At 43.4% G+C, this 14,986-nt stretch overlaps 1 protein-coding gene across 1 annotated transcript in view; it reads left to right on the forward strand.

The window, feature by feature from the left end:
- The first annotated feature begins 895 nt into the window (after positions 1–895).
- MGAT5 (alpha-1,6-mannosylglycoprotein 6-beta-N-acetylglucosaminyltransferase) overlaps positions 896–14,986 on the forward strand; it is a 119,378-nt gene continuing 105,287 nt past the window's right edge. The window contains exon 1 of the mRNA XM_040562511.1: positions 896–1,170. The gene's annotated coding sequence lies outside the window, so the exon portion shown is untranslated. The remainder of the gene's footprint in view (positions 1,171–14,986) is intronic.

Genomic DNA, 14,986 nt, shown 5'->3' on the forward strand with positions numbered 1-14,986 from the left:
CACACACTCTTCTATAGGCAAAGAGTGAGCAAGCGTATGGGCGAAGATTTAACCGCGACTTTCTTGCTGAGTGTAGAACAGGCCTGAGAGAGCTAAATCTCCATAAGCGGTGACCTACTTGTTACACACTGTAATGAGGAATAAACAGGTAAATGCCAGCTTATGGCTGGGTTCTCTTAACGCTTTAATGCTGCAGGGATCTCTGCTCTGTCTTCCCTTGGCCTCTTGTCCGCTGTGCTCCGAGGAGCCGTCCTTTCCTCGGAGCACGTTCCCTGGACAGGGAGCACCCTCAGCTGTGCAGTTCTCACTTCCTTAATGGATGTGCTTGGCTTGCTCATCCCTGCCAGGTTTCTCCATTTAGCCGTGTCAGACACAAACGCTGTAAAATCGCCGTAACTTCCTAACCTTGTATGCGGGATCACTTCAGCGAGCTATTAGCTAATAACTCCTACTTCTGCCTTTGGACAGGGCTCTGCTGAGAGACTTGTGTTGTTATTTTCTGGGTATGTCACTTCAGCAATAGATCACATCAAACTCAAAAGTGACTGATGAGCGTTACATCACCTCCTTTGTGTGCGCATCCGAAACCACAAGCCTCAGATGAGCGGAAAACAACCGAGGCGCGGTTGCCAGCGCCCTCCCAGCCGCTTTGCCCCCCTGTGCCAGCAGCCTGCCCACTACCTCCGCCCCTCACGGCGGACCCGTGAGGATTCCTCCCCCCGGGGCAGGAGGGCGGCTGGAGGAGCGGGGACGCCCGCCAGGGGTCCCCCGCCGCCCGCAGCCGCCCCTGACGGAGCGCCGGGCGCTGAGGGGCGGCGCGTTCCCGCCCTCCTCCTCCTCCTCCTCCCTGCCGCCTCCCAGCCGGGCTCGCACTTTGCACACGCTCCCTTGCCGTGCCTTCAGCCTGTCATAGGCGCGGGCGGGCGTGCGCGCGCGCATTCCCCCCCCCCCCCCTCGTTTCCCTCCCGTCTCCTTAGGGCCGCGCCGCTCTCCTCCTCCTCCTCCTCCTCCTCCTCCTCCTCCTCCCCCCCCCCCTCTCCCTCCGCGCGCGGCACTTTGCAGACGCTCCCTGCGCCCTCCTGCAGGCGGCCCGGCCGCCCCTCAGGCCGCGGGCCCATGGGCGCCGCGCCCCGCCCGCCCCGGGGGGCTGCGCTCGGGCGAGGCGGTGAGGTGAGGCGAGGCGAGACGGGAGGGGGGACGCCTCACGGCTCCCCCGCCGGGGCCTTGGGGGGCGGCGGGGCCCGGCTGGGAGAGCTGGGGGGGGGGGCGCGGGGGTCGTGGGGTGTGGGGGGGGGAACGGGGGAAGATGGCCCCCGGGGGCGGCGGTGACGCCCGGTTCTTCTCCTCAGGGTGCCCGCTGCTTCTCCTCAGGGCGCCTGCTGCTCCTCGCCCGCGGCCGGTGAAGTTTGGGGGCGGCGCTGGGTCGGGGCTGGGCACATCAGCCCCTCAGAGCCGCGGTGAGGCGGGTACGTGGTATGTCCTTTATGCTGAAGGCTCGCTGCTGGGATCCGTGCCGTTGGGGTACCCGCTCCTGTTTCCCTCAACGGCTCTGCCGCCCGTCCCCGTGAAGTAGTGCGGTGGCTTTCCCCACAGCGTGACTCGCTGCCCTCGCTGCGGGCACGGAGGGTGGTTTGGTGCGAGCTCTGTACCCCTGCGAGCAGCCTCCTGTGTGGCAAACCCAGCGGGGCGGAGGGGATGGCGGCCGCCGTGCCGGCCCCGCGTCCTCCTGGGCAGCTGGCTGCAGGGGCAGGAAGGCTGCGCCTCCGCTCCCGGATCGATGGGCTGCTCGCGGCTCTTCCCAAATAGTTTTGCCGTTTCGTAAAGGACTGACGATCTCCCTTAATAGGAGGAACCGGTTAGTTCTTGCTGTTTGTTATTGGAGCCATTTTGCCTGGGGACACTCGGTCCAATTTAGTCTGAATGGGTGATTTACCTTTCTCTTTCTTCATCTCGTGTAATGACTGGGTTCTTCATGAGAAATTTTGCTTACTGCGGGACCCACGGTTCACATAGTTACTGGTGGCTGTGCCAAGCCTAATAGTCGTAAAAAACCTATCACGTTTTTTTCTTCTGGTGTTTTTATTGCATATAAGGCAACTTGCAGTACTGCCTTCTGCTCTGTACCTGTACAGGAGAATATAGAGAATAGTTTAGTCTTTAGCAGAGCAGTATGTGCATTGAAAGGACTGTCTACTCACCTTAATTTAAGGTATATAGACTGTTTTCTCTTTCTCCTATGTAGAATATGGATTTATTTTCTATGAGCAAATAAGGATTAAACAATATAGGCGTCCCTTTTCTGGGTGGTAAATCCGTCTTGCTGTCTAAGAAGAAGCCAGCTTGTACAGCCTGGACTGAAAAGATGCTAAAAAACCAAGTGGCTGAATACCGAGTGTAAGAAGATCAGGCTGCTTAAGCTCCAGGAACTAAACTGCCTAAAACTTAGGAAGCGGCCAGCAACACTGAGTGCAGATCATCTAAAATCCTTAATCTGCTTCGTGATGTAGAATCTGGCAAAATAATGAGGTGCTCTGGATTCCTGAAATGATTTAGATTAACAACAATTGCTCTCCAGTTTGTCATCTCCTTCCAACCATTTTCCCTTCCCTTGATTTAAACAAAAAAACAAACAAAAAGTTATACCATCAACTTCTATACTTGAGGTAATATGAAGAATTTTAGTAGCACCGTTCATTTCAGTCTGAATTTATTTATTTTTACAAGGTTATGTTTCTGGCATTATATTCTGCTGTCATCTAACAAGTTCGCTTCACTATTTTAATAGAACTTGCTTATTGTGCAAGTTTCCTCCCCATCTTGGCTTTCAAATTTTATTAAAATTCAGAGGTGGTTGACATTAAGTGCCCTGCACTGATGTAGTAACTTGATTATTAGCTGTGTGGTAGGTGTTTTGAAGGCTTTTGTGAACACGGCGTTCATATTTTGAGCAGGTTGAATTCTAAAGAAGATTGCCTTGGTGTTTCATGAGAGAATTTGGTTTTATTGATATGAGAAGGGACTGATAAGGGAGATAGAGCAGCAAACGTTACTTTATGGTTACTTGCTGACATTGACATAGTCTATTGAACAGATGGGGGAAAGAAATCTGATATGATAAATATCAAAAAAGCCAGGTTCTGGTAGTATTTTCATTTACGTCATGTTATTCCAAAAGTGCCTGCTGAACTCACTTGCTTAGCCGCGTTTGGAACCAGAGCAGTGCTCCTGCAGTCACTTGGTAATGAAACGCAGGAGTAGCTGCTGAAGGAGATGCTGCACAGTGCTAATTAGCTGCGAATCTGATGAGGGGAAACTCTTCCACGAACCAAGCAGTTTTGCTATTACTGTGTCTTCAATTTAAGAAATTTCTTAAGTGGTTGGAGTGGTATAATACCATCCTTTAATCTCTGCTTTTGCAGAGTTAGTATTTAGACGTCTCTGCATTTCATATACCGTAGGCACTTAAACAAAAAGCAAAAAACCTTTTTGTCTGCAATGCTTCAGAAGGAAAAGTAGACTTTTGTATTTGCCTCTGTGTGTATGTGCACACATACTCAAACCCCTCTGATTTTCTTGTTTTAGCCTCCTGTTACCGGTGTACATTATTGAATCTGTGAAGGTTTCACTGTGTCTCACTTGAATTTCTTGAACAGCCCGGATGAATATGACGGCATGTAACTTCTGTGAGAACTAAGTTTTTGTTCAGATCGCGTTCTGGTAGTGGCTTGGTTTCCCTCACTTGTGACTCCATCTTCTTTTGTCAGTTTCTTGTGGTTTTTTTTTTTTTCATGTGCATTGGTAACAGTTACTGTGATCCAGAGCTACAGAAGGAAGGTGAGTAAGGTTTTCTAGGAACTTTTATTAGGTCTGTGAAGGGTTTTGGTTATTGACATAGGAGCTCTAGTTGGACAGTGTTTGAGGAGGAACAGCCGTGATTAGAACTAGTGACACAAGTGCTAGCACCACCTCTCGGATGTGTGGCAGCTGCTTTTTGTGACCATGCAAGCTTTCATCAAGGTGGATAGCCTCACTCTTCTGGTCAAGCTGGGATGATAGTTGAGCTGTCTTGAGACAAATTGGCAGGGTTTTGTTCTCGCCTTGCAACAAAAAGAAGTCTTGTTGGTTTTAATCAGGTGGTTCCTTCAAGCCCACGATGCATGCACTCAAGCCAGGATGTTGCTTCTGCCAGGAACTTCTGCTAAAAATGTGGCGCTTTTGTGTGTCTGTGGCAGCTTGTGTACTAGGGAGACCCAAAGGAAAGAATGGAGAAGACAAAATTAGTTCGGGGGACAAGGATTTCCTCTTTGAATGCTTCAAGTAGCAAAGTCTATGATTCAAAGTAGCAAAGTCCTTTTCATGAGGAAAGCTTAAGTCAATGGTGTGATTCATTTGATTTATTATTTATGGTTTGTATGAGCTAAGAATCCTGTGATCCTTGCCCTTCTTTGAGTCTCACAAGGTCCTGTTATTCCTATTAGCTAAGCATATTTCTTCATACATCCCACAGGCATTCCAAACTGTTTAACCTTGATTATTAGTCCAGCTCACTGGTGTTTGTCTTACTGCTTTTTCTTTCCTGATAGAAGACTGTAGTATTTGAAAGTTATCAACCACTTCTTTTGACCTCATCCTTTAGACAAAAGGGTTTACGTAGGTTACAAGTAGTAGGCAGATTGTTTTAGTGACTGTTGTTATATTTTTCCTTACAAAAAAAGGAAGAAGATTTATACTGTTAGGAAAAAAACTGATTTCACTTTTATCAATTGCTGGTCTTGTATCACGGAGTTTGTTGCATTTCTTAGTGTCCAAGTTTTTTGTTTCATTTTCCCCATACAATATATTCCTTTTGGTTACATTTCCTGAGAACAGTTTTGTAACTAGAATGTCTTAAGTCAGAGATGGGGGTGAGGAAGGTGGTTGCTGCTTGCTTTCTGTTGCCTGTTAAGGTTGTATTCCCTGCTTCCCAAAGAATCAGGTGAGCCACGTGAGCGCTCTTGACTGTTGCACAGCAGTTTACATAACCTCTTTTGAGGTCCTATCAAAACATTTTCAGAAAGCTACTAATGAAGTGGTCATTGAAGGTACAAGCTGCAGCGAATTACAAATCCTGCTGTATTCTGTGATCTGGAGGTTTATTGGATGTGTTACGTGTCAAGATATGAACGCTTTGGATTCCAGCACGTTATGTGATAGTCGTCTGTAACGTGTGAGTGGAGTGGAGTCACCCACTCCTACAGAAGACCTCCAACAGTGCAAAGCTGTATGTGTGGATTCACTCAGGCAGTGGTTCTCTTGGGCTTAAAATGCTCTCTCTTATCCTTCTCCTCTTTGTCACCTCCCCGCTCTCTCCATATGTCTGTTCCCTTGCTGCAAAGATCTGTTCTGTTCTCCTTCTCTCCCCACCGCTATGTCTGACAGAATGAAAACAAATCTCTATTAGTTACTTCGTGGCCGTTGTTGGAAGTTGCCCTTGAACTCTGCAGAGTGTGGCTGTAATACGCATTTGGTATACCTGGAAGATGATCCCAAGTATTAGGGACCCAATGTAGTCAAACTTCAATATTTCTCTGCTGTTATGACCTATTTTGTAAAAAGAACTTTGTGGCTTGACTGTAGATGGTCTATTTGAAACGTTTCATTGGTGATGTAAAACTTGCCAAGGTGGGATGCATGAAGGAGTTAGGCATGTTTTTTTTAACTTGTTTAATAAATTTGCACCTGATATGGTATTCGTAGCAAAAATCTTTGAACAAATCATTTACTTCTTAAAATGCTTTCATGTAATTTCAATGAGTCTGTCTTGATAGGTCCTGTTCAAGACAGTGTGTGCATTGATTTAATTTCCCATGTTGTAGACTAAGAAGAGTGAAAATGCTAGCCTGAAGTTCCTGTTAATAAAGTTTTTGCCACCCCATTACTCCTCTTGTTCTATTCTGAAACACGGTGACGTGACTGCCTTAAATGCAGAGTGACGCTGTTTGCATGACCAAACTGTAGAGCCCAAGTCCCACACTGCTGCAGTCCGCTGTTGTGTGAAGGCTATTTCTGCGTAACAGAAATGCTTCCACTACTAGGGCTTCTCGAGCGTTACCCCAAGTAATGGGAACCATCAAATAGTTTTATTTTCCTGAAGTTGGTTTGAATCGCCCATTTCTACCTAGATTCAGTTAAAGATTTCTGGTTTTAATAACTAAAATACCAATAAATATAGAGAACTTAGAATCTGTTGAGGAGCATTAAGCAAACATCAGCATCCATATCTTCATCTTGTCAGGATGAGTTTTCTTTCTGTTTTGCTTTTGGTATGAATTGCACATTAAAATGAGCACACATACGCACACCTTTCCTAAAAAGAACAGAGCATTATCTTGCTGTGTCTTTGTTTGTCTACCTGATCTTGGAATTTGAGCCACCTGGCAAGGAGTCTTCTCCTTGGGGGAAAAAAAAAAAAGAGGAATGAAGCAGCCATGTATTTCATGTCTAGAAAAATCCAGAAATACTCTTAACACTGAAATTTTCATACTTATTTTGCAAACACCTGTGATAAAGGAGCTTGGCAGCAGTGTTCTCCGTACATGATAATTTACTGGATGTGGATACAAACTTTTCTATCCGATTAACACACTGTAAAACCAAAATCAAGCGAAGAAACAGCTCTGAAACCCCCTCCTGAAACACAGAGTCCTGACAAAAATGTATGTGGCTAGTGGTAGGCACCCGGTGCATTCTGCGATGATTCTGGCAGGAGGAGGAGCTGCAAAATGAGCGGGCTGTTCCTTGGGCAGCAAGGAGATGTTTAAAACACAAGTAGGCAAGCAGGCCAAGCAAGGTACCTTTTTGGTGCTTGGAGAGGGGAGGTCTTAGAGATACAAGTTCACTTACAAGTAAAGGACAGGAGCAGAAAAGTGACTTTCTCAGTCTCTGTGTGTTGGTGGAATTTCAGGTGGGAAGTTAAAATATGTACCTCTGTTGGAGGGGTGGTGGAAACAGGTCTAGAGAGCTGAGGAAAGAGTCTGGAAAAAAAGATTTAGAGGACTGAACAAAATGACTTGTTTGAGAGAGGCTTTTGAAGGGCTCAAACTGTCTGAAAGTTTAGTTTCTAGGCTTAGAAATCGGGTGTGAACTTTAAACAGACATAAAGATAAATTAGAAAAGGGGGTTCTTTCTCCTTAGGGTTTAATTAAGAGTTGTCACTCCTGTATTTTGGTAGGATTTTGTCACTAAGATCAGTATCTGCATTTCCTGATCTGGCAGAACAGGAAAATGATGTAGAACGCTCTGTATAGGAAAAGGAATAATAATAATAATAATAAAAAGATTTCTCAGTCTGTACCTCTCAGACTTCAGCATGGGTTGTACTGGATATTTGACCAGATTATTACAGCTGCATCATTTCAATCAGTTTCTCGGCACATTGTTTTGCTTTGCAAGATCTTAAGATGAACAGTTTCCCTCCCTGTATTTTCCTTCATGAAATGCAGTTTCTCAACCAACACTATTGATCCTCCAGGAGCACGGAGAAATGTAGCATCGCTCTGCTGATACTTAAGATCTATACATGTTAGGCAGCTACTTTTCTTTTTACTACAGTGGAAAATAAAAGCATACAGGAGGAGAAAGCTTAAGTAGAAAAATAAAGTGAAAGCATTTGCAGCTATTTTACTATATATAAAATCAACCAGTTCTGAATATTTAGACAAATTTTAAGAGCCTGTGATCAAATTAAATGATTTTTATGGTTTTACTTTAAAACAGTAGGTTTTTATTTCTAATAGCCATTTTCTTAGATACTAATTGAGTTTATTGGTAAACCAGTTCCAGAAATAATCTTTGCCTCAATATTGTACCTCCTCTTGAAAGAGGAATACAAACTGTCCTCCTTCCTGCTAGGTAGTAGTAGTTCTTGTTGGAATACTTTTCCAGACTTTTTTGAGTAGTTTGGCAGTTACGTTTGAGAAATGGGATGATCAGTAAAACGAGAACTTCTGCGTTCCTTGTAATGATGTAAAAAATGAAACTGGGTCGCACACGTAACAAAGCAAATTGACATGTTAATTCTGAGCCTAGATCTCAGTGCTTTGAGACTTCTGGGGATGCTTACTGCCCCCGCTTTATGGCACTAGTTGTTAAATATTGTGAAATTTTTGTTTGAATCTCTTCGCTGCCTCTCCTTAGGGCTGTCTGGAGAACCTGATAGGACTATGCATGATTCCTTTGAGCAGCAGGCTGCAGTGACTCTCACCTGACCAGTTTTAGCCAAATTCTCACCAGGTAAGTTAAGGAGGGAGCGAGGAAGATTTTCAGACTGGAAGATGACTGAGGTTTTGGCTTCCCTGCTGGCTTCCATCGAGGCTTGCTAGCAGCTGAGATGGAGCTCCCTGGAAGTAGTGCTCACCTACTGATGGTCTGGAAGTTCAGCACGATCTGTGCAGGATCTGTTGCCACTGGTGGGTCACCAGCGGTGATTCATTGTGCCCCTGGCCTGGACGAAGGGATTTTCATCACGCTGTAGCGAGAGACCAAGTGCAGCGGGTGAAGCGCTATCCTGATGTAAAAGGCGTGTTGCCGCTTACTTTAGCTCTTGAGTAGATGCTATTTAAACCTCTGGCTTTGTTTATTGAAACTAGGACAACGAGGCCCGAGTGTGCTCTTAAAGTTTCCTTTGAGGTCTGTAGTGGCTGATTTAAAAATAAAAATCAGCTTGTAACAGGTTTAGCTTCTGTTCAGCTTGTATTAAAGTCCTTGTACCTTGATACGTTTCCTGCCATAGTAGCTTTCGTGTGTCCCAGTTCCATGGCTTGCACGCTGTGTAATGGTACAGAAGAATGGCAATATTGTGTAAGCTACTTAAAACATGTCTAAGAGCACTACCTTGCGTGCTGAGACCTTGGTATGCGTGTGGCCACATCTACAGCAAAGAAAGCAGCGAGCCTTATCGAGCAAAAAATAGTCTTTTAAGAAAGCTGCACCAGCCGTTCCCTGTCTGTCTTCGCCTTTTACCTGTGTCAGCTGGGGAAGGAGCTCCGGAGGTGGTAAAGCTGCTGCTGCTTTCAGTGGCAGTGCTGGCTTCGGCTGTTTGAACATCAGCCTAATTTAGAAAAGTGTGGTTTTATTCCTTAAAATGCTGTGTTAATGGGGGTTAATATGGGTTAAAGCTCCCTCCAGTAGGCCAGGTGGCCCCAGTTTTATTTAACAAAGTAACGGCCTTTTCCCTTTCCCGAAATGCTCTGTGGAAGTACTATCAATGTACGTGTTTGTGCTTATTCTAATTAGGACAAAAATATCCTGCTCACTACATAAACTTCTGATATTCAAATCAGATTTCATGCTATTGGTTTTGGATGTGTGTTATGCGAAGAGGATTTTTTTTTTTTTTAACAAAGGCAGACTCTTGCCCTTCCACAAGCTACAGAGTATTTTTAAATATGCCACCCACCTCACTCTTTAAATAACTAAAATTTGGCATTTTATTAGAAAGGCTGCTGATGCAACATTGTAGTTTGGCAGAAATTACTCCAGGAACCCGACAGCGCTCAGTATTTCCACCTTGCGTATTGTAGGGGGATCAGGCCTAATTGCTAAGGATAAAAATGTAACCTGTCTATAAAAATACAGGTGAAGAACATTTTCATTGTTTATTCTGTACTGACCTCCTCTGTCATCCTCGCATTTGACAAATGGAAGAAGAAATTTGTCAAATGGTATTACCAAACTGTCTTCCTTTTTTTCCCCTTCTGCTGTTTTCTCATTTGGCTTGCCTGTGTGGCTGACTGTACTGCTGATGGTTGTCCAGCTGTTATTGTGTTAAGGTTTTCATTTCCTTATTTGATATTTAAGAAATTTTTAGACAGTACACCAGTGTTTGAGCTGTAAAACTGATTTAGGAAAAAAATGAACAGGGAGAAGTGTTAGAAATTCTTCAGAACATTGTGTAAGAGGTTTCAGGGTTGTGGTCATACCTTCCTTTTCATCTGGGCTTGTGTCTTTCTCCTTCCTTCCCTGTTTTGTGTAATTTGAAGCATGTTTTCTTTGTCACTGCTACTGATCTGTTGCTATTAGCACTGCCTCTTGTGTGTGTTCCACACCTTAAAGAGACTGAGCGGCTAATGGTGTTGTGCTCTCTTTTCATTTGGCATTCAGAAGAAATGCGGGCAACATATGTATTTCTGGCTGCTCAGCCTGGCTGCTTCTCCACTGGCAGCAGCCTTCAGCTAGAGTGTGAAGATCTTAGTGAATATAACTTCTTATTCAGCACGTGTCAAAATTCAGCTATTTCTCAATGTTAAGTCAAAACAATCGTGCATGTTGTTTTTTGTTGTCTTTTTGCTTGGTTGCGTTTTTTTTTGTTAAGCTGGATTTCTGTTGTGTGTGAGAAGTGTTTGAGTGTCCTCTGCAGTGCTCTGAAAGAGGCAAAATCTCTTTTTCAGTACAGACTTCTGATGGCTTTTGCCTCTTTTCCCCAAACATCATATCTTCAAGGCTGAGGTTTCACCCTATGACTTGACATACTTTCATACACTCAACGTTTAAGCTTTACTTTGCACGTTCCTTCCCATCTTCCAGTTCTTTATCATGTCTGTGTAACCTGTTTCCTTATTAAATACTTTAAAAAATATTTACTGAACTGGGCTAAAACAGATCTCGTCCTTCCCCATCCTATCAATAAACCTGGATGGATTCTTCATCTGTAAAATTCAGTAGAAGTTCATGAAGTCTGAGAGGTATGGTTGTAGCTACGCTGAATCTTTGTTATAGTCAGCTGATAATAGATATGAGACAAACGTTTCTATTAGATTGCCTACCAACTAATTCTCAAGCCAGCTGATTTCAAAGATGGCTTGTATGTCTTCAGAAGGCCAGTTGATCTTTTATCTTTGTCACATCGATAACTCTTTCACGCAGTTCCTCTTCCTTTTTTTTCTGATGTGGCTTTTTTCAACTGACCTCAAGCAACTGTCTGAAATGAGTCATTTTACTGAAGATCAGACTCTGCCCATGTTGCACAAGCTTCGAATCTACAGAAAATCAATGTAGCATGTTGAAGAGGTGAGTGATCGCTAAGTGTCCCGTAGTTTGTCAGGATGTGCAGATTTTTTTTCCCTGGGGGGTTACTGGCACCAGAATTGATTTCCATATTTTGCTGTTGTAATCACATCCCGGGCTTTGTTATTGCATGGTCAGGCATGGGGATGGGTTGCCCAGGGAAGTGGTGGAGTCACTGTCCTGGGGGTGTTCAAGGAGAGGTTGGACGTGGTGCTTAGGGACACGTCTTAGTGGGTGACATTGGTAGTAGGGCGATGGTTGGACCAGATGATCCTGGAGGTCTTTTCCAACCTTAATGATTCTGTGATTCTATTCTAAATGTCTATATAAGCATCTCTTCTAAGCCTGTCATTGTATCTTAAAAAAAAAAAAAAAAAAAAAAAAAAAGCTGGCTGAGCAGGAGAAACAAATGCGATGTTATGCATATTATAGAGAAAATGTGACCTTACTACTTCAGGTTGCCTCAGCGGCCTGTTAGAACATTGGAAAGCTGAGCCAAGCAAGACATCAAATGAATCTAAATTTCTGAACTTAGCTTTTTTAATATTATCTTCTGAAATTTCTGTGTAAGTCTGTTAGCTTTCCACAGAAAGCTTACGCTTCTGTTATACTTCTGCAAGTGGGCTTTTTTGAGACCCACTTTGCAGTGATTCTCTCCATTTCATTGTATGCAGATTTTAGATACATGATGTGGAATTGAGTGTCATAGCAGCTAGATGCCTATAGCCATGAAGCGGTGTTGTATTTATTTATTTTCATTTTTTAGCTAAGCAAAAGAAAAATACTTCTAGTTCTAAAGAATCTTACAGAACGATAGGCGGAGAGTCTGGTGGTGGTGAAGCTGTTGTTAAGGAATTGTTAAAAAAAACTGGTAGAGTTCTTCTTTAAGGTAAAACAAACTTGCATATGGAGAGCAGGAGCAGTGCAGTTAATGGAGGAGAGGTTAGGGGTTAAATGAAACCTTACCTATGGGAAAACAAGTTTAGTTGCTTGACTACCTTGAAAATAAGATATTTTCTGAGGTTTAAAGAATAAATAAAAAACACTCAAAAGCCATATGCCAAAATAACTGTTCCACTTCTTAGTATTAAATAATAATTGGGGATTTAAATAATGCTACAAGACTATAGAGATGACTTCCAAAGCACTCTTCACGCTTAAGCCTCAAGTCATGTGTTGGGTCCAAATCGTGGGGTGCATCTTTTCCCAGCATTAGAACAGCAGCCTAATAGCTGCTGGAATAAAGCCTGGAAGCTCTTGACTGATACAAAGCTGTAGGAAGGAATATCGTAACCTCCTGAAGCACGGAGGGAAATGATACTGAATAAATATAGTATAAAATAAATAATAAATATAGCCTGTCTTTTTGTCAGGCTGTTAGTATGATCAGTTCTTCTCTTTAAGACCATCCCTAATGAACATGAGCAACTGACTTCTGCGGGGTTTCGTTTTGCTGCCCCTGATCAGAGGTACTGTTACACCCTGCACTCACGTGGCTCGACTATAGGTTTATCTGCCTTCTGCAGTGGGACGCAGGTGTGAGTCAGTAGGCTAAGGTACAACTTGGTGGTAGGATAGCCTGTCTTGGGTCCTTGTGCTTGTAGCTTACAAAGCAAATGGATTGCTCTGGATGTTAAAAATGTGCTAAAATGTATTAAATAGTTTTCTGCAAGTTCTGTCAAATCCTGGCAGTTACTAAGGTAAATCTATATAGCCTAGTTATACAGGGTTTAAAAGAGTAAGGCTTCCTGTACCCACTTAGCCTTTAAAGATGCATTTGGCAGCATATTCCCCCAGCGAGTAGAAAGGAATGAATATTTTCATAATATTAGAAAATATGTTCCTCTGTGTCTCTGCCTTATTATCTTCGCTAGCTATGACTAACCAGTAAAGAAATTCATTCAGCTGTGGTTGCGTCAGCGAAGTGGCCTCTTCCCCTCTGCCACTACTACAGGACTGTTTGAAGACCATTTAAATTCTGCTCAGAGCTCTAGGTGATCTTTTTTGGCAGCCTTATGTATGCTTTTACATTAAGTGCTAGGTTGCAATAATTTTTAAAAGGGTTGTCTGAAAGTGGATGTTTTTGTGTGTATTTATAGATGGTATTTGTCTTAGAGATGCGGATTTATTCCGTACCCTGTGCTCATTAACAGGACCTTGGTTCTAGGAAGGTATGTCATACTTGGATTTTACAACAGGCTGAGAGAATGGATGCTGAACCTGCCCCTGAGGTCCAGAAGAAGATCAGCAAGTAGAAGTAATTCCAGTGGGTTTGCATCTTTGATACTGGGTGCCTTTAAGAGTTCATTCCCATATTCTCCACCTAATGTTTAATTAGATACATGGCAAATAAATGTTGTCCTTGCTGCTAATGAAAGTTCCTTTTGAGGCAAGCCTACTACCACCATATTTGTCCTGGAAAGTCTCCTAGCTTTCTCTTGTTACGTCAAAATACACTCCCCACCCCCGCCACCCACTGTGACTATTCTAGAGTTGAACATTACTGCCTCTTGAATTTCCTTTTGGACTCTGGAAGCAGTTTGGTTTAGGACGGTGAAGAGGTTTGTAGAAGTAACATGTCCTGCTGTAGATGTTGCCAGGAGTTTAGAAAGCAGCCACAGTGGAAAAATGTTTTCTACATTATATCCACAGCAGCTCATCTGCTGTTGATAGCTCCACTTGTCGTAACCAGAGATATTTTTAGAGCATTTTTTAAGGTTCTGCTAGTTGTGTGTTGTTTTTTTTTAAAGCAGTTTCATTTGATAATAATGCTGTAGTTCACAGAAAAGTGTTCTCTAAGAACTGACTTGTGTTCTAAGCACTGGAGGGAGAAAAGCTCAATTTGCCTGCCTGAGAGCACGCCAAAGAGCTCGCATGGTGGAATTCCTGGTCTGGCGAAATCAAAGAGGAGGGCAACAGGTATAAAACACGCCCGTAGATCATACAATCTTCGTATGGTTCAGCCAAGTGCAAAATTACCTCACCAGATTTGTTTCAGTTGCTTTGAACTGATTTGAAAAGGTGGAGAGGGGCAGAATTCCTTAAACTGAAATTGTTCAAGATAACTGCGGTGGGCAGGAGAGGAAAATAACCCTCTGGTGTCACTCAGGGTGAAAAGCATAAGCTTAAATTCATGTCAAGGCAAATGTAATGCTATTTTATAGTTGTATAAGGCTGTTTAAAATGGTTATCAGTGTAGGGGAAAACGTCTTCATTTTCTAGGCTCTTTTTTTTAACGTGCCAAATAAGTGTGTTTTTTTTCGTCCTACCCTTCCCACACTAGAAGGAACACTTTTTCCTCTGGGGACAGAGATAGGATGAAGCTAAATATATCACTTGTCGGCTGTGTTCTCCATCACGTTGCTTCAGTGGTTATTATTTGTTTGAGTTTTACCTTCAGAGATTCTGCCTGATATTTGGTGACATGCATAATGAATAGAGACACAGCAATTTAAAATTCATTCTTTATTACACTTTGGTTTTAGTTTACAAAGTGCTATAAAAATGAAAGGGATTTTGTAAGCATTAATCCAGGCACTTGGGGAAATTTCACCTCAATTTGTGTGACGAGGAAAGAAAACAGCATAAGTCTCTGCTTGCAAGTTGTTGGTCTTTTTGTTGCTGTTTTGTTTTCTAGTTTCAAATGCTATGTAGGAAGGTTACTTTTCTTTTCTTTCAAAGCATCACCCTTTCCGTGAGGGTGAGGAAGCTGGCTGGGTTTGAGGGCCATGACCTGTGGCCTAGCTGTGCATTTTCGGTCGGTGTTCGTTCTTTCTGAAGCACCAGCTCGAAGAGCCTAAAGGCCAGGCTGAGGAGAACAATGCACGTCTCCGCAGAAGGAAGCCTGGGAGACAGCAGTTGGAGAAGAGATTTCAGATAGAAAGAGAGTGGCTTCTTCAGCAGTCCATTAGTGCTCAGAGGTACAAAACAAAGTCTGTGTGTA

This window comes from Cygnus olor, chromosome 6 (genome assembly GCF_009769625.2).
Source record: "Cygnus olor isolate bCygOlo1 chromosome 6, bCygOlo1.pri.v2, whole genome shotgun sequence".
Classification (NCBI taxonomy): domain Eukaryota; kingdom Metazoa; phylum Chordata; class Aves; order Anseriformes; family Anatidae; genus Cygnus; species Cygnus olor.